This window comes from Vanacampus margaritifer, chromosome 16, assembly GCF_051991255.1.
Source record: "Vanacampus margaritifer isolate UIUO_Vmar chromosome 16, RoL_Vmar_1.0, whole genome shotgun sequence".
In the NCBI taxonomy this organism is placed as follows: Eukaryota; Metazoa; Chordata; class Actinopteri; order Syngnathiformes; family Syngnathidae; genus Vanacampus; species Vanacampus margaritifer.
This window is the reverse complement of record NC_135447.1, coordinates 21,393,198-21,414,389: the sequence shown is the minus strand read 5'-3', so window position 1 is coordinate 21,414,389 and position 21,192 is coordinate 21,393,198.

Below are 21,192 nucleotides of genomic sequence, written 5' to 3'. Positions count from 1 at the left end.
AGGGGCTGAAAACGCGTTTAAAGCAATAAAAAGTTCATTTTGGCTTTCACACCTAAAATAAACGTTGTAGACTCAAAATTTTTGCTGTATTTAGTGTATTCTAGCATCCTGAAGATGATTCCAGCATTAATTTCATTGTGCTTATGCTCATTTTGAAGATTTTGACATTTTCACCTTAAGTGTACAATCAGGGGCTGAAAACACGTTTAAAGCAATAAAAAGTTCATTTTGGCTTTCACACCTAAACTAAACGTTGTAGACTCAAAATTTTTGCTGTATTTAGTGTATTCTAGCATCCTGAAGATGATTCCAGCATTAATTTCATTGTGCTTATGCTCATTTTTAAGATTTTGACATTTTCACCTAAAGTGCACATTCAGGCTGAAAACGCATTTAAAGCAATAAAAAGTTCATTTTGGCTCTCACTCCTAAACTAAACGTTGTAGACTCAAAATTTTTGCTGTATTTAGTGTATTTTAGCATCCTGAAGATGATTCCAGCATTAATTTCATTGTGCTTATGCTCATTTTTAAGATTTTGACATTTTCACCTTAAGTGTACAATCAGGGGCTGAAAACGCGTTTAAAGCAATAAAAAGTTCATTTTGGCTCTCACACCTAAACTAAACGTTGTAGACTCAAAATTTTTGCTGTATTTAGTGTATTCTAGCATCCTGAAAAAGATTCCAGCATTAATTTCATCGTGCTTATGCTCATTTTGAAGATTTTGACATTTTAACCTAAAGTGCACAATCAGGCTGAAAACGCATTTAAAGCAATAAAAAGTTCATTTTGGCTCACACACCTAAAATAAACGTTGTAGACTCAAAATTTTTGCTGTATTCAGTGTATTCTAGCATCCTGAAGATGATTCCAGCATTAATTTCATTGTGCTTATGCTCATTTTGAAGATTTTGACATTTTCACCTTAAGTGTACAATCAGGGGCTGAAAACGCGTTTAAAGCAATAAAAAGTTCATTTTGGCTCTCACACCTAAACTAAACGTTGTAGACTCAAAATTTTTGCTGTATTTAGTGTATTCTAGCATCCTGAAGATGATTCCAGCATTAATTTCATTGTGCTTATGCTCATTTTTAAGATTTTGACATTTTCACCTAAAGTGCACAATCAGGCTGAAAACGCATTTAAAGCAATAAAAAGTTCATTTTGGCTCTCACACCTAAACTAAACGTTGTAGACTCAAAATTTTTGATGTATTTAGTGTATTCTAGCATCCTGAAGATGATTCCAGCATTAATTTCATTGTGCTTATGCTCATTTTGAAGATTTTGACATTTTCACCTTAAGTGTACAATCAGGGGCTGAAAACGCGTTTAAAGCAATAAAAAGTTCATTTTGGCTTTCACACCTAAACTAAACGTTGTAGACGCAAATTTTTTGCTGTATTTAGTGTATTCTAGCATCCTGAAGATGATTCCAGCATTAATTTCATTGTGCTTATGCTCATTTTTAAGATTTTGACATTTTCACCTAAAGTGCACAATCAGGCTGAAAACGCATTTAAAGCAATAAAAAGTTCATTTTGGCTCTCACACCTAAACTAAACGTTGTAGACTCAAAATTTTTGCTGTATTTAGTGTATTTTAGCATCCTGAAGATGATTCCAGCATTAATTTCATTGTGCTTATGCTCATTTTTAAGATTTTGACATTTTCACCTTAAGTGTACAATCAGGGGCTGAAAACGCGTTTAAAGCAATAAAAAGTTCATTTTGGCTCTCACACCTAAACTAAACGTTGTAGACTCAAAATTTTTGCTGTATTCAGTGTATTCTAGCATCCTGAAGATGATTCCAGCATTAATTCCATTGTGCTTATGCTCATTTTTAAGATTTTGACATTTTCACCTAAAGTGCACAATCAGGGGCTGAAAACGCGTTTAAAGCAATAAAAAGTTCATTTTGCCTCTCACACCTAAACTAAACGTTGTAGACTCAAATTTTTTGCTGTATTTAGTGTATTCTAGCATCCTGAAGATGATTCCAGCATTAATTTCATTGTGCTTATGCTCATTTTTAAGATTTTGATATTTTCACCTAAAGTGCACAATCAGGCTGAAAACGCATTTAAAGCAATAAAAAGTTCATTTTGGCTCTCACACCTAAAATAAACGTTGTAGACTCAAAATTTTTGCTGTATTTAGTGTATTCTAGCATCCTGAAGATGATTCCAGCATTAATTTCATTGTGCTTATGCTCATTTTGAAGATTTTGACATTTTCACCTTAAGTGTACAATCAGGGGCTGAAAACGCGTTTAAAGCAATAAAAAGTTCATTTTGGCATTCACAACTAAACTAAACGTTGTAGACTCAAAATTTTTGCTGTATTTAGTGTATTCTAGCATCCTGAAGATGATTCCAGCATTAATTTCATCGTGCTTATGCACATTTTGAAGATTTTGACATTTTAACCTAAAGTGCACAATCAGGCTGAAAACGCATTTAAAGCAATAAAAAGTTAATTTTGGCTCTCACACCTAAACTAAACGTTGTAGACTCAAAATTGTTGCTGTATTTAGTGTATTTTAGCATCCTGAAGATGATTCCAGCATTAATTTCATTGTGCTTATGCTCATTTTTAAGATTTTGACATTTTCACCTTAAGTGTACAATCAGGGGCTGAAAACGCGTTTAAAGCAATAAAAAGTTCATTTTGGCTCTCACACCTAAACTAAACGTTGTAGACTCAAAATTTTTGCTGTATTCAGTGTATTCTAGCATCCTGAAGATGATTCCAGCATTAATTTCATTGTGCTTATGCTCATTTTTAAGATTTTGACATTTTCACCTAAAGTGCACAATCAGGCTGAAAACGCATTTAAAGCAATAAAAAGTTCATTTTGGCTCTCACACCTAAACTAAACGTTGTAGACTCAAAATTTTTGCTGTATTTAGTGTATTCTAGCATCCTGAAGATGATTCCAGCATTAATTTCATTGTGCTTATGCTCATTTTGAAGATTTTGACATTTTCACCTTAAGTGTACAATCAGGGGCTGAAAACGCCTTTAAAGCAATAAAAAGTTCATTTTGGCTCTCACACCTAAACTAAACGTTGTAGACTCAAAATTTTTGCTGTATTCAGTGTATTCTAGCATCCTGAAGATGATTCCAGCATTAATTTCATCGTGCTTATGCACATTTTGAAGATTTTGACATTTTAACCTAAAGTGCACAATCAGGCTGAAAACGCATTTAAAGCAATAAAAAGTTAATTTTGGCTCTCACACCTAAACTAAACGTTGTAGACTCAAAATTGTTGCTGTATTTAGTGTATTTTAGCATCCTGAAGATGATTCCAGCATTAATTTCATTGTGCTTATGCTCATTTTTAAGATTTTGACATTTTCACCTTAAGTGTACAATCAGGGGCTGAAAACGCGTTTAAAGCAATAAAAAGTTCATTTTGGCTCTCACACCTAAACTAAACGTTGTAGACTCAAAATTTTTGCTGTATTCAGTGTATTCTAGCATCCTGAAGATGATTCCAGCATTAATTTCATTGTGCTTATGCTCATTTTTAAGATTTTGACATTTTCACCTAAAGTGCACAATCAGGCTGAAAACGCATTTAAAGCAATAAAAAGTTCATTTTGGCTCTCACACCTAAACTAAACGTTGTAGACTCAAAATTTTTGCTGTATTTAGTGTATTCTAGCATCCTGAAGATGATTCCAGCATTAATTTCATTGTGCTTATGCTCATTTTGAAGATTTTGACATTTTCACCTTAAGTGTACAATCAGGGGCTGAAAACGCGTTTAAAGCAATAAAAAGTTCATTTTGGCTCTCACACCTAAACTAAACGTTGTAGACTCAAAATTTTTGCTGTATTCAGTGTATTCTAGCATCCTGAAGATGATTCCAGCATTAATTTCATTGTGCTTATGCTCATTTTTAAGATTTTGACATTTTCACCTAAAGTGCACAATCAGGCTGAAAACGCATTTAAAGCAATAAAAAGTTCATTTTGGCTCTCACACCTAAACTAAACGTTGTAGACTCAAAATTTTTGCTGTATTTAGTGTATTCTAGCATCCTGAAGATGATTCCAGCATTAATTTCATTGTGCTTATGCTCATTTTGAAGATTTTGACATTTTCACCTTAAGTGTACAATCAGGGGCTGAAAACGCGTTTAAAGCAATAAAAAGTTCATTTTGGCTCTCACACCTAAACTAAACGTTGTAGACTCAAATTTTTTGCTGTATTTAGTGTATTCTAGCATCCTGAAGATGATTCCAGCATTAATTTCATTGTGCTTATGCTCATTTTTAAGATTTTGACATTTTCACCTTAAGTGCACAATCAGGCTGAAAACGCATTTAAAGCAATAAAAAGTTCATTTTGGCTCTCACACCTAAACTAAACGTTGTAGACTCAAAATTTTTGCTGTATTTAGTGTATTTTAGCATCCTGAAGATGATTCCAGCATTAATTTCATTGTGCTTATGCTCATTTTTAAGATTTTGACATTTTCACCTTAAGTGCACAATCAGGCTGAAAACGCATTTAAAGCAATAAAAAGTTCATTTTGGCTCTCACACCTAAACTAAACGTTGTAGACTCAAAATTTTTGCTGTATTTAGTGTATTCTAGCATCCTGAAGATGATTCCAGCATTAATTTCATTGTGCTTATGCTCATTTTGAAGATTTTGACATTTTCACCTTAAGTGTACAATCAGGGGCTGAAAACGCGTTTAAAGCAATAAAAAGTTCATTTTGGCTCTCACACCTAAACTAAACGTTGTAGACTCAAAATTTTTGCTGTATTCAGTGTATTCTAGCATCCTGAAGATGATTCCAGCATTAATTTCATTGTGCTTATGCTCATTTTTAAGATTTTGACATTTTCACCTAAAGTGCACAATCAGGCTGAAAACGCATTTAAAGCAATAAAACGTTCATTTTGGCTCTCACACCTAAACTAAACGTTGTAGACTCAAAATTTTTGCTGTATTTAGTGTATTTTAGCATCCTGAAGATGATTCCAGCATTAATTTCATTGTGCTTATGCTCATTTTTAAGATTTTGACATTTTCACCTTAAGTGTACAATCAGGGGCTGAAAACGCATTTAAAGCAATAAAAAGTTCATTTTGGCTCTCACACCTAAACTAAACGTTGTAGACTCAAAATTTTTGCTGTATTCAGTGTATTCTAGCATCCTGAAGATGATTCCAGCATTAATTTCACACCTAAACTAAACGTTGTAGACTCAAAATTTTTGCTGTATTTAGTGTATTCTAGCATCCTGAAGATGATTCCAGCATTAATTTCATCGTGCTTATGCTCATTTTGAAGATTTTGACATTTTAACCTAAAGTGCACAATCAGGCTGAAAACGCATTTAAAGCAATAAAAAGTTAATTTTGGCTCTCACACCTAAACTAAACGTTGTAGACTCAAAATTGTTGCTGTATTTAGTGTATTCTAGCATCCTGAAGATGATTCTAGCATTAATTTCATTGTGCTTATGCTCATTTTTAAGATTTTGACATTTTCACCTTAAGTGTACAATCAGGGGCTGAAAACGCGTTTGAAGCAATAAAAAGTTCATTTTGGCTCTCACACCTCAACTAAACGTTGTAGACTCAAAATTTTTGCTGTATTTAGTGTATTCTAGCATCCTGAAGATGATTCCAGCATTAATTTCATCGTGCTTATGCTCATTTTGAAGATTTTGACATTTTAACCTAAAGTGCACAATCAGGCTGAAAACGCATTTAAAGCAATAAAAAGTTCATTTTGGCTCACACACCTAAAATAAACGTTGTAGACTCAAAATTTTTGCTGTATTCAGTGTATTCTAGCATCCTGAAGATGATTTTAGCATTAATTTCATTGTGCTTATGCTCATTTTGAAGATTTTGACATTTTCACCTTAAGTGTACAATCAGGGGCTGAAAACGCATTTAAAGCAATAAAAAGTTCATTTTGGCTGTCACACCTAAACTAAACGTTGTAGACTCAAAATTTTTGCTGTATTTAGTGTATTCTAGCATCCTGAAGATGATTCCAGCATTAATTTCATTGTGCTTATGCTCATTTTTAAGATTTTGACATTTTCACCTAAAGTGCACAATCAGGCTGAAAACGCATTTAAAGCAATAAAAAGTTCATTTTGGCTCTCACACCTAAACTAAACGTTGTAGACTCAAAATTTTTGCTGTATTTAGTGTATTTTAGCATCCTGAAGATGATTCCAGCATTAATTTCATTGTGCTTATGCTCATTTTTAAGATTTTGACATTTTCACCTTAAGTGTACAATCAGGGGCTGAAAACGCGTTTAAAGCAATAAAAAGTTCATTTTGGCTCTCACACCTAAACTAAACGTTGTAGACTCAAAATTTTTGCTGTATTCAGTGTATTCTAGCATCCTGAAGATGATTCCAGCATTAATTTCATCGTGCTTATGCTCATTTTGAAGATTTTGACATTTTCACCTAAAGTGCACAATCAGGCTGAAAACGCATTTAAAGGAATAAAAAGTTCATTTTGGCTCACACACCTAAAATAAACGTTGTAGACTCAAATTTTTGCTGTATTTAGTGTATTCTAGCATCCTGAAGATGATTCCAGCATTAATTTCATTGTCCTTATGCTCATTTTGAAGATTTTGACATTTTCACCTTAAGTGTACAATCAGGGGCTGAAAACGCGTTTAAAGCAATAAAAAGTTCATTTTGGCTCTCACACCTAAACTAAACGTTGTAGACTCAAAATTTTTGCTGTATTCAGTGTATTCTAGCATCCTGAAGATGATTCCAGCATTAATTTCATCGTGCTTATGCTCATTTTGAAGATTTTGACATTTTCACCTAAAGTGCACAATCAGGCTGAAAACGCATTTAAAGCAATAAAAAGTTCATTTTGGCTCACACACCTAAAATAAACTTTGTAGACTCAAAATTTTTGCTGTATTTGGTGTATTCTAGAATCCTGAAGATGATTCCAGCATTAATTTCATTGTGCTTATGCTCATTTTGAAGATTTTGACATTTTCACCTTAAGTGTACAATCACGGGCTGAAAACGCGTTTAAAGCAATAAAAGTTCATTTTGGCTCTCACACCTAAACTAAACGTTGTAGACTCAAAATTTTTGCTGTATTTATTGTATTCTAGCATCCTGAAGATGATTCCAGCATTAATTTCATTGTGCTTATGCTTATTTTTAAGATTTTGACATTTTCACCTAAAGTGCACAATCAGGCTGAAAACGCATTTAAAGCAATAAAAAGTTCATTTTGGCTCTCACACCTAAACTACACGTTGTAGACTCAAAATTTTTGCTGTATTTAGTGTATTTTAGCATCCTGAAGATGATTCCAGCATTAATTTCATTGTGCTTATGCTCATTTTTAAGATTTTGACATTTTCACCTTAAGTGTACAATCAGGGGCTGAAAACGCGTTTAAAGCAATAAAAAGTTCATTTTGGCTCTCACACCTAAACTAAACGTTGTAGACTCAAAATTTTTGCTGTATTCAGTGTATTCTAGCATCCTGAAGATGATTCCAGCATTAATTTCATCGTGCTTATGCTCATTTTGAAGATTTTGACATTTTCACCTAAAGTGCACAATCAGGCTGAAAACGCATTTAAAGGAATAAAAAGTTCATTTTGGCTCACACACCTAAAATAAACGTTGTAGACTCAAATTTTTGCTGTATTTAGTGTATTCTAGCATCCTGAAGATGATTCCAGCATTAATTTCATTGTCCTTATGCTCATTTTGAAGATTTTGACATTTTCACCTTAAGTGTACAATCAGGGGCTGAAAACGCGTTTAAAGCAATAAAAAGTTCATTTTGGCTCTCACACCTAAACTAAACGTTGTAGACTCAAAATTTTTGCTGTATTCAGTGTATTCTAGCATCCTGAAGATGATTCCAGCATTAATTTCATCGTGCTTATGCTCATTTTGAAGATTTTGACATTTTCACCTAAAGTGCACAATCAGGCTGAAAACGCATTTAAAGCAATAAAAAGTTCATTTTGGCTCACACACCTAAAATAAACTTTGTAGACTCAAAATTTTTGCTGTATTTGGTGTATTCTAGAATCCTGAAGATGATTCCAGCATTAATTTCATTGTGCTTATGCTCATTTTGAAGATTTTGACATTTTCACCTTAAGTGTACAATCACGGGCTGAAAACGCGTTTAAAGCAATAAAAGTTCATTTTGGCTCTCACACCTAAACTAAACGTTGTAGACTCAAAATTTTTGCTGTATTTATTGTATTCTAGCATCCTGAAGATGATTCCAGCATTAATTTCATTGTGCTTATGCTTATTTTTAAGATTTTGACATTTTCACCTAAAGTGCACAATCAGGCTGAAAACGCATTTAAAGCAATAAAAAGTTCATTTTGGCTCTCACACCTAAACTACACGTTGTAGACTCAAATTTTTTGCTGTATTTAGTGTATTTTAGCATCCTGAAGATGATTCCAGCATTAATTTCATTGTGCTTATGTTCATTTTTAAGATTTTGACATTTTCACCTTAATTGTACAATCAGGGGCTGAAAACGCGTTTAAAGCAATAAAAAGTTCATTTTGGCTCTCACACCTAAACTAAACGTTGTAGACTCAAAATTTTTGCTGTATTCAGTGTATTCTAGCATCCTGAAGATGATTCAAGCATTAATTTCATCGTGCTTATGTTCATTTTGAAGATTTTGACATTTTCACCTAAAGTGCACAATCAGGCTGAAAACGCATTTAAAGCAATAAAAAGTTCATTTTGGCTCACACACCTAAAATAAACGTTGTAGACTCAAAATTTTTGCTGTATTTAGTGTATTTTAGCATCCTGAAGATGATTCCAGCATTAATTTCATTGTGCTCATGCTCATTTTTAAGATTTTGACATTTTCACCTTAAGTGTACAATCAGGGGCTGAAAACGCGTTTAAAGCAATAAAAAGTTCATTTTGGCTCTCACACCTAAACTAAACGTTGTAGACTCAAAATTTTTGCTGTATTCAGTGTATTCTAGCATCCTGAAGATGATTCCAGCATTAATTTCATCGTGCTTATGCTCATTTTGAAGATTTTGACATTTTCACCTAAAGTGCACAATCAGGCTGAAAACGCATTTAAAGCAATAAAAAGTTCATTTTGGCTCACACACCTAAAATAAACTTTGTAGACTCAAAATTTTTGCTGTATTTGGTGTATTCTAGAATCCTGAAGATGATTCCAGCATTAATTTCATTGTGCTTATGCTCATTTTGAAGATTTTGACATTTTCACCTTAAGTGTACAATCAGGGGCTGAAAACGCGTTTAAAGCAATAAAAGTTCATTTTGGCTCTCACACCTAAACTAAACGTTGTAGACTCAAAATTTTTGCTGTATTTATTGTATTCTAGCATCCTGAAGATGATTCAAGCATTAATTTCATCGTGCTTATGTTCATTTTGAAGATTTTGACATTTTCACCTTAAGTGCACAATCAGGCTGAAAACGCATTTAAAGCAATAAAAAGTTCATTTTGGCTCACACACCTAAAATAAACGTTGTAGAGTCAAAATTTTTGCTGTATTTAGTGTATTCTAGCATCCTGAAGATGATTCCAGCATTAATTTCATTGTGCTTATGCTCATTTTGAAGATTTTGACATTTTCACCTTCAGTGTACAATCAGGGGCTGAAAACGCGTTTAAAGCAATAAAAAGTTCATTTTGGCTCTCACACCTAAACTAAACGTTGTAGACTCAAAATTTTTGCTGTATTCAGTGTATTCTAGCATCCTGAAGATGATTCCAGCATTAATTTCATCGTGCTTATGCTCATTTTGAAGATTTTGACATTTTCACCTTAAGTGTACAATCAGGGGCTGAAAACGCGTTTAAAGCAATAAAAAGTTCATTTTGGCTCTCACACCTAAACTAAACGTTGTAGACTCAAAATTTTTGCTGTATTTAGTGTATTCTAGCATCCTGAAGATGATTCCAGCATTAATTTCATCGTGCTTATGCTCATTTTGAAGATTTTGACATTTTAACCTAAAGTACACAATCAGGCTGAAAACGCATTTAAAGCAATAAAAAGTTCATTTTGGCTCACACACCTAAAATAAACGTTGTAGACTCAAAATTTTTGCTGTATTCAGTGTATTCTAGCATCCTGAAGATGATTCCAGCATTAATTTCATTGTGCTTATGCTCATTTTTAAGATTTTGACATTTTCACCTTAAGTGTACAATCAGGGGCTGAAAACGCGTTTAAAGCAATAAAAAGTTCATTTTGGCTCTCACACCTAAACTAAACGTTGTAGACTCAAAATTTTTGCTGTATTTAGTGTATTCTAGCATCCTGAAGATGATTCCAGCGTTAATTTCATCGTGCTTATGCTCATTTTGAAGATTTTGACATTTTAACCTAAAGTGCACAATCAGGCTGAAAACGCATTTAAAGCAATAAAAAGTTAATTTTGGCTCTCACACCTAAACTAAACGTTGTAGACTCAAAATTGTTGCTGTATTTAGTGTATTTTAGCATCCTGAAGATGATTCCAGCATTAATTTCATTGTGCTTATGCTCATTTTTAAGATTTTGACATTTTCACCTTAAGTGTACAATCAGGGGCTGAAAACGCGTTTAAAGCAATAAAAAGTTCATTTTGGCTCTCACACCTCAACTAAACGTTGTAGACTCAAAATTTTTGCTGTATTTAGTGTATTCTAGCATCCTGAAGATGATTCCAGCATTAATTTCATCGTGCTTATGCTCATTTTGAAGATTTTGACATTTTAACCTAAAGTGCACAATCAGGCTGAAAACGCATTTAAAGCAATAAAAAGTTCATTTTGGCTCACACACCTAAAATAAACGTTGTAGACTCAAAATTTTTGCTGTATTCAGTGTATTCTAGCATCCTGAAGATGATTCCAGCATTAATTTCATTGTGCTTATGCTCATTTTGAAGATTTTGACATTTTCACCTTAAGTGTACAATCAGGGGCTGAAAACGCATTTAAAGCAATAAAAAGTTCATTTTGGCTGTCACACCTAAACTAAACGTTGTAGACTCAAAATTTTTGCTGTATTTAGTGTATTCTAGCATCCTGAAGATGATTCCAGGATTAATTTCATTGTGCTTATGCTCATTTTTAAGATTTTGACATTTTCACCTAAAGTGCACAATCAGGCTGAAAACGCATTTAAAGGAATAAAAAGTTCATTTTGGCTCTCACACCTAAACTAAACGTTGTAGACTCAAAATTTTTGCTGTATTTAGTGTATTTTAGCATCCTGAAGATGATTCCAGCAATAATTTCATTGTGCTTATGCTCATTTTTAAGATTTTGACATTTTCACCTTAAGTGTACAATCAGGGGCTGAAAACGCGTTTAAAGCAATAAAAAGTTCATTTTGACTCTCACACCTAAACTAAACGTTGTAGACTCAAAATTTTTGCTGTATTCAGTGTATTCTAGCATCCTGAAGATGATTCCAGCATTAATTTCATCGTGCTTATGCTCATTTTGAAGATTTTGACATTTTCACCTAAAGTGCACAATCAGGCTGAAAACGCATTTAAAGGAATAAAAAGTTCATTTTGGCTCACACACCTAAAATAAACGTTGTAGACTCAAATTTTTGCTGTATTTAGTGTATTCTAGCATCCTGAAGATGATTCCAGCATTAATTTCATTGTCCTTATGCTCATTTTGAAGATTTTGACATTTTCACCTTAAGTGTACAATCAGGGGCTGAAAACGCGTTTAAAGCAATAAAAAGTTCATTTTGGCTCTCACACCTAAACTAAACGTTGTAGACTCAAAATTTTTGCTGTATTCAGTGTATTCTAGCATCCTGAAGATGATTCCAGCATTAATTTCATCGTGCTTATGCTCATTTTGAAGATTTTGACATTTTCACCTAAAGTGCACAATCAGGCTGAAAACGCATTTAAAGCAATAAAAAGTTCATTTTGGCTCACACACCTAAAATAAACTTTGTAGACTCAAAATTTTTGCTGTATTTGGTGTATTCTAGAATCCTGAAGATGATTCCAGCATTAATTTCATTGTGCTTATGCTCATTTTGAAGATTTTGACATTTTCACCTTAAGTGTACAATCACGGGCTGAAAACGCGTTTAAAGCAATAAAAGTTCATTTTGGCTCTCACACCTAAACTAAACGTTGTAGACTCAAAATTTTTGCTGTATTTATTGTATTCTAGCATCCTGAAGATGATTCCAGCATTAATTTCATTGTGCTTATGCTCATTTTTAAGATTTTGACATTTTCACCTAAAGTGCACAATCAGGCTGAAAACGCATTTAAAGCAATAAAAAGTTCATTTTGGCTCTCACACCTAAACTACACGTTGTAGACTCAAATTTTTTGCTGTATTTAGTGTATTTTAGCATCCTGAAGATGATTCCAGCATTAATTTCATTGTGCTTATGTTCATTTTTAAGATTTTGACATTTTCACCTTAATTGTACAATCAGGGGCTGAAAACGCGTTTAAAGCAATAAAAAGTTCATTTTGGCTCTCACACCTAAACTAAACGTTGTAGACTCAAAATTTTTGCTGTATTCAGTGTATTCTAGCATCCTGAAGATGATTCAAGCATTAATTTCATCGTGCTTATGTTCATTTTGAAGATTTTGACATTTTCACCTAAAGTGCACAATCAGGCTGAAAACGCATTTAAAGCAATACAAAGTTCATTTTGGCTCACACACCTAAAATAAACGTTGTAGACTCAAAATGTTTGCTGTATTTAGTGTATTTTAGCATCCTGAAGATGATTCCAGCAATAATTTCATTGTGCTCATGCTCATTTTGAAGATTTTGACATTTTCACCTTAAGTGTACAATCAGGGGCTGAAAACGCGTTTAAAGCAATAAAAAGTTCATTTTGGCTCTCACACCTAAACTAAACGTTGTAGACTCAAAATTTATGCTGTATTCAGTGTATTCTAGCATCCTGAAGATGATTCCAGCATTAATTTCATCGTGCTTATGCTCATTTTGAAGATTTTGACATTTTCACCTAAAGTGCACAATCAGGCTGAAAACGCATTTAAAGCAATAAAAAGTTCATTTTGGCTCACACACCTAAAATAAACTTTGTAGACTCAAAATTTTTGCTGTATTTGTTGTATTCTAGCATCCTGAAGATGATTCCAGCATTAATTTCATTGTGCTTATGCTCATTTTTAAGATTTTGACATTTTCACCTAAAGTGCACAATCAGGCTGAAAACGCATTTAAAGCAATAAAAAGTTCATTTTGGCTCTCACACCTAAACTACACGTTGTAGACTCAAATTTTTTGCTGTATTTAGTGTATTTTAGCATCCTGAAGATGATTCCAGCATTAATTTCATTGTGCTTATGTTCATTTTTAAGATTTTGACATTTTCACCTTAAGTGTACAATCAGGGGCTGAAAACGCGTTTAAAGCAATAAAAAGTTCATTTTGGCTCTCACACCTAAACTAAACGTTGTAGACTCAAAATTTTTGCTGTATTCAGTGTATTCTAGCATCCTGAAGATGATTCAAGCATTAATTTCATCGTGCTTATGTTCATTTTGAAGATTTTGACATTTTCACCTAAAGTGCACAATCAGGCTGAAAACGCATTTAAAGCAATAAAAAGTTCATTTTGGCTCACACACCTAAAATAAACGTTGTAGACTCAAAATTTTTGCTGTATTTAGTGTATTTTAGCATCCTGAAGATGATTCCAGCATTAATTTCATTGTGCTCATGCTCATTTTTAAGATTTTGACATTTTCACCTTAAGTGTACAATCAGGGGCTGAAAACGCGTTTAAAGCAATAAAAAGTTCATTTTGGCTCTCACACCTAAACTAAACGTTGTAGACTCAAAATTTTTGCTGTATTCAGTGTATTCTAGCATCCTGAAGATGATTCCAGCATTAATTTCATTGTGCTTATGTTCATTTTTAAGATTTTGACATTTTCACCTTAATTGTACAATCAGGGGCTGAAAACGCGTTTAAAGCAATAAAAAGTTCATTTTGGCTCTCACACCTAAACTAAACGTTGTAGACTCAAAATTTTTGCTGTATTCAGTGTATTCTAGCATCCTGAAGATGATTCAAGCATTAATTTCATCGTGCTTAAGTTCATTTTGAAGATTTTGACATTTTCACCTAAAGTGCACAATCAGGCTGAAAACGCATTTAAAGCAATAAAAAGTTCATTTTGGCTCACACACCTAAAATAAACGTTGTAGACTCAAAATTTTTGCTGTATTTAGTGTATTTTAGCATCCTGAAGATGATTCCAGCATTAATTTCATTGTGCTCATGCTCATTTTTAAGATTTTGACATTTTCACCTTAAGTGTACAATCAGGGGCTGAAAACGCGTTTAAAGCAATAAAAAGTTCATTTTGGCTCTCACACCTAAACTAAACGTTGTAGACTCAAAATTTTTGCTGTATTCAGTGTATTCTAGCATCCTGAAGATGATTCCAGCATTAATTTCATTGTGCTTATGCTCATTTTTAAGATTTTGACATTTTCACCTAAAGTGCACAATCAGGCTGAAAACGCATTTAAAGCAATAAAAAGTTCATTTTGGCTCTCACACCTAAACTAAACGTTGTAGACTCAAAATTTTTGCTGTATTTAGTGTATTCTAGCATCCTGAAGATGATTCCAGCATTAATTTCATTGTGCTTATGCTCATTTTGAAGATTTTGACATTTTCACCTTAAGTGTACAATCAGGGGCTGAAAACGCGTTTAAAGCAATAAAAAGTTCATTTTGGCTCTCACACCTAAACTAAACGTTGTAGACTCAAAATTTTTGCTGTATTCAGTGTATTCTAGCATCCTGAAGATGATTCCAGCATTAATTTCATCGTGCTTATGCACATTTTGAAGATTTTGACATTTTAACCTAAAGTGCACAATCAGGCTGAAAACGCATTTAAAGCAATAAAAAGTTAATTTTGGCTCTCACACCTAAACTAAACGTTGTAGACTCAAAATTGTTGCTGTATTTAGTGTATTTTAGCATCCTGAAGATGATTCCAGCATTAATTTCATTGTGCTTATGCTCATTTTTAAGATTTTGACATTTTCACCTTAAGTGTACAATCAGGGGCTGAAAACGCGTTTAAAGCAATAAAAAGTTCATTTTGGCTCTCACACCTAAACTAAACGTTGTAGACTCAAAATTTTTGCTGTATTCAGTGTATTCTAGCATCCTGAAGATGATTCCAGCATTAATTTCATTGTGCTTATGCTCATTTTTAAGATTTTGACATTTTCACCTAAAGTGCACAATCAGGCTGAAAACGCATTTAAAGCAATAAAAAGTTCATTTTGGCTCTCACACCTAAACTAAACGTTGTAGACTCAAAATTTTTGCTGTATTTAGTGTATTCTAGCATCCTGAAGATGATTCCAGCATTAATTTCATTGTGCTTATGCTCATTTTGAAGATTTTGACATTTTCACCTTAAGTGTACAATCAGGGGCTGAAAACGCGTTTAAAGCAATAAAAAGTTCATTTTGGCTCTCACACCTAAACTAAACGTTGTAGACTCAAAATTTTTGCTGTATTCAGTGTATTCTAGCATCCTGAAGATGATTCCAGCATTAATTTCATTGTGCTTATGCTCATTTTTAAGATTTTGACATTTTCACCTAAAGTGCACAATCAGGCTGAAAACGCATTTAAAGCAATAAAAAGTTCATTTTGGCTCTCACACCTAAACTAAACGTTGTAGACTCAAAATTTTTGCTGTATTTAGTGTATTCTAGCATCCTGAAGATGATTCCAGCATTAATTTCATTGTGCTTATGCTCATTTTGAAGATTTTGACATTTTCACCTTAAGTGTACAATCAGGGGCTGAAAACGCGTTTAAAGCAATAAAAAGTTCATTTTGGCTCTCACACCTAAACTAAACGTTGTAGACTCAAATTTTTTGCTGTATTTAGTGTATTCTAGCATCCTGAAGATGATTCCAGCATTAATTTCATTGTGCTTATGCTCATTTTTAAGATTTTGACATTTTCACCTTAAGTGCACAATCAGGCTGAAAACGCATTTAAAGCAATAAAAAGTTCATTTTGGCTCTCACACCTAAACTAAACGTTGTAGACTCAAAATTTTTGCTGTATTTAGTGTATTTTAGCATCCTGAAGATGATTCCAGCATTAATTTCATTGTGCTTATGCTCATTTTTAAGATTTTGACATTTTCACCTTAAGTGCACAATCAGGCTGAAAACGCATTTAAAGCAATAAAAAGTTCATTTTGGCTCTCACACCTAAACTAAACGTTGTAGACTCAAAATTTTTGCTGTATTTAGTGTATTCTAGCATCCTGAAGATGATTCCAGCATTAATTTCATTGTGCTTATGCTCATTTTGAAGATTTTGACATTTTCACCTTAAGTGTACAATCAGGGGCTGAAAACGCGTTTAAAGCAATAAAAAGTTCATTTTGGCTCTCACACCTAAACTAAACGTTGTAGACTCAAAATTTTTGCTGTATTCAGTGTATTCTAGCATCCTGAAGATGATTCCAGCATTAATTTCATTGTGCTTATGCTCATTTTTAAGATTTTGACATTTTCACCTAAAGTGCACAATCAGGCTGAAAACGCATTTAAAGCAATAAAACGTTCATTTTGGCTCTCACACCTAAACTAAACGTTGTAGACTCAAAATTTTTGCTGTATTTAGTGTATTTTAGCATCCTGAAGATGATTCCAGCATTAATTTCATTGTGCTTATGCTCATTTTTAAGATTTTGACATTTTCACCTTAAGTGTACAATCAGGGGCTGAAAACGCATTTAAAGCAATAAAAAGTTCATTTTGGCTCTCACACCTAAACTAAACGTTGTAGACTCAAAATTTTTGCTGTATTCAGTGTATTCTAGCATCCTGAAGATGATTCCAGCATTAATTTCACACCTAAACTAAACGTTGTAGACTCAAAATTTTTGCTGTATTTAGTGTATTCTAGCATCCTGAAGATGATTCCAGCATTAATTTCATCGTGCTTATGCTCATTTTGAAGATTTTGACATTTTAACCTAAAGTGCACAATCAGGCTGAAAACGCATTTAAAGCAATAAAAAGTTAATTTTGGCTCTCACACCTAAACTAAACGTTGTAGACTCAAAATTGTTGCTGTATTTAGTGTATTCTAGCATCCTGAAGATGATTCTAGCATTAATTTCATTGTGCTTATGCTCATTTTTAAGATTTTGACATTTTCACCTTAAGTGTACAATCAGGGGCTGAAAACGCGTTTGAAGCAATAAAAAGTTCATTTTGGCTCTCACACCTCAACTAAACGTTGTAGACTCAAAATTTTTGCTGTATTTAGTGTATTCTAGCATCCTGAAGATGATTCCAGCATTAATTTCATCGTGCTTATGCTCATTTTGAAGATTTTGACATTTTAACCTAAAGTGCACAATCAGGCTGAAAACGCATTTAAAGCAATAAAAAGTTCATTTTGGCTCACACACCTAAAATAAACGTTGTAGACTCAAAATTTTTGCTGTATTCAGTGTATTCTAGCATCCTGAAGATGATTTTAGCATTAATTTCATTGTGCTTATGCTCATTTTGAAGATTTTGACATTTTCACCTTAAGTGTACAATCAGGGGCTGAAAACGCATTTAAAGCAATAAAAAGTTCATTTTGGCTGTCACACCTAAACTAAACGTTGTAGACTCAAAATTTTTGCTGTATTTAGTGTATTCTAGCATCCTGAAGATGATTCCAGCATTAATTTCATTGTGCTTATGCTCATTTTTAAGATTTTGACATTTTCACCTAAAGTGCACAATCAGGCTGAAAACGCATTTAAAGCAATAAAAAGTTCATTTTGGCTCTCACACCTAAACTAAACGTTGTAGACTCAAAATTTTTGCTGTATTTAGTGTATTTTAGCATCCTGAAGATGATTCCAGCATTAATTTCATTGTGCTTATGCTCATTTTTAAGATTTTGACATTTTCACCTTAAGTGTACAATCAGGGGCTGAAAACGCGTTTAAAGCAATAAAAAGTTCATTTTGGCTCTCACACCTAAACTAAACGTTGTAGACTCAAAATTTTTGCTGTATTCAGTGTATTCTAGCATCCTGAAAATGATTCCAGCATTAATTTCATCGTGCTTATGCTCATTTTGAAGATTTTGACATTTTCACCTAAAGTGCACAATCAGGCTGAAAACGCATTTAAAGGAATAAAAAGTTCATTTTGGCTCACACACCTAAAATAAACGTTGTAGACTCAAATTTTTGCTGTATTTAGTGTATTCTAGCATCCTGAAGATGATTCCAGCATTAATTTCATTGTCCTTATGCTCATTTTGAAGATTTTGACATTTTCACCTTAAGTGTACAATCAGGGGCTGAAAACGCGTTTAAAGCAATAAAAAGTTCATTTTGGCTCTCACACCTAAACTAAACGTTGTAGACTCAAAATTTTTGCTGTATTCAGTGTATTCTAGCATCCTGAAGATGATTCCAGCATTAATTTCATCGTGCTTATGCTCATTTTGAAGATTTTGACATTTTCACCTAAAGTGCACAATCAGGCTGAAAACGCATTTAAAGCAATAAAAAGTTCATTTTGGCTCACACACCTAAAATAAACTTTGTAGACTCAAAATTTTTGCTGTATTTGGTGTATTCTAGAATCCTGAAGATGATTCCAGCATTAATTTCATTGTGCTTATGCTCATTTTGAAGATTTTGACATTTTCACCTTAAGTGTACAATCACGGGCTGAAAACGCGTTTAAAGCAATAAAAGTTCATTTTGGCTCTCACACCTAAACTAAACGTTGTAGACTCAAAATTTTTGCTGTATTTATTGTATTCTAGCATCCTGAAGATGATTCCAGCATTAATTTCATTGTGCTTATGCTCATTTTTAAGATTTTGACATTTTCACCTAAAGTGCACAATCAGGCTGAAAACGCATTTAAAGCAATAAAAAGTTCATTTTGGCTCTCACACCTAAACTACACGTTGTAGACTCAAATTTTTTGCTGTATTTAGTGTATTTTAGCATCCTGAAGATGATTCCAGCATTAATTTCATTGTGCTTATGTTCATTTTTAAGATTTTGACATTTTCACCTTAATTGTACAATCAGGGGCTGAAAACGCGTTTAAAGCAATAAAAAGTTCATTTTGGCTCTCACACCTAAACTAAACGTTGTAGACTCAAAATTTTTGCTGTATTCAGTGTATTCTAGCATCCTGAAGATGATTCAAGCATTAATTTCATCGTGCTTATGTTCATTTTGAAGATTTTGACATTTTCACCTAAAGTGCACAATCAGGCTGAAAACGCATTTAAAGCAATAAAAAGTTCATTTTGGCTCACACACCTAAAATAAACGTTGTAGACTCAAAATTTTTGCTGTATTTAGTGTATTTTAGCATCCTGAAGATGATTCCAGCATTAATTTCATTGTGCTCATGCTCATTTTTAAGATTTTGACATTTTCACCTTAAGTGTACAATCAGGGGCTGAAAACGCGTTTAAAGCAATAAAAAGTTCATTTTGGCTCTCACACCTAAACTAAACGTTGTAGACTCAAAATTTTTGCTGTATTCAGTGTATTCTAGCATCCTGAAGATGATTCCAGCATTAATTTCATCGTGCTTATGCTCATTTTGAAGATTTTGACATTTTCACCTAAAGTGCACAATCAGGCTGAAAACGCATTTAAAGCAATAAAAAGTTCATTTTGGCTCACACACCTAAAATAAACTTTGTAGACTCAAAATTTTTGCTGTATTTGGTGTATTCTAGAATCCTGAAGATGATTCCAGCATTAATTTCATTGTGCTTATGCTCATTTTGAAGATTTTGACATTTTCACCTTAAGTGTACATACAGGGGCTGAAAACGCGTTTAAAGCAATAAAAGTTCATTTTGGCTCTCACACCTAAACTAAACGTTGTAGACTCAAAATTTTTGCTGTATTTATTGTATTCTAGCATCCTGAAGATGATTCAAGCATTAATTTCATCGTGCTTATGTTCATTTTGAAGATTTTGACATTTTCACCTTAAGTGCACAATCAGGCTGAAAACGCATTTAAAGCAATAAAAAGTTCATTTTGGCTCACACACCTAAAATAAACGTTGTAGAGTCAAAATTTTTGCTGTATTTAGTGTATTCTAGCATCCTGAAGATGATTCCAGCATTAATTTCATTGTGCTTATGTTCATTTTTAAGATTTTGACATTTTCACCTTAATTGTACAATCAGGGGCTGAAAACGCGTTTAAAGCAATAAAAAGTTCATTTTGGCTCTCACACCTAAACTAAACGTTGTAGACTCAAAATTTTTGCTGTATTCAGTGTATTCTAGCATCCTGAAGATGATTCAAGCATTAATTTCATCGTGCTTATGTTCATTTTGAAGATTTTGACATTTTCACCTAAAGTGCACAATCAGGCTGAAAACGCATTTAAAGCAATAAAAAGTTCATTTTGGCTCACACACCTAAAATAAACGTTGTAGACTCAAAATGTTTGCTGTATTTAGTGTATTTTAGCATCCTGAAGATGATTCCAGCAATAATTTCATTGTGCTCATGCTCATTTTGAAGATTTTGACATTTTCACCTTAAGTGTACAATCAGGGGCTGAAAACGCGTTTAAAGCAATAAAAAGTTCATTTTGGCTCTCACACCTAAACTAAACGTTGTAGACTCAAAATTTTTGCTGTATTCAGTGTATTCTAGCATCCTGAAGATGATTCCAGCATTAATTTCATCGTGCTTATGCTCATTTTGAAGATTTTGACATTTTCACCTAAAGTGCACAATCAGGCTGAAAACGCATTTAAAGCAATAAAAAGTTCATTTTGGCTCACACACCTAAAATAAACTTTGTAGACTCAAAATTTTTGCTGTATTTGGTGTATTCTAGAATCCTGAAGATGATTCCAGCATTAATTTCATTGTGCTTATGCTCATTTTGAAGATTTTGACATTTTCACCTTAAGTGTACAATCAGGGGCTGAAAACGCGTTTAAAGCAATAAAAGTTCATTTTGGCTCTCACACCTAAACTAAACGTTGTAGACTCAAAATTTTTGCTGTATTTATTGTATTCTAGCATCCTGAAGATGATTCCAGCATTAATTTCATTGTGCTTATGTTCATTTTTAAGATTT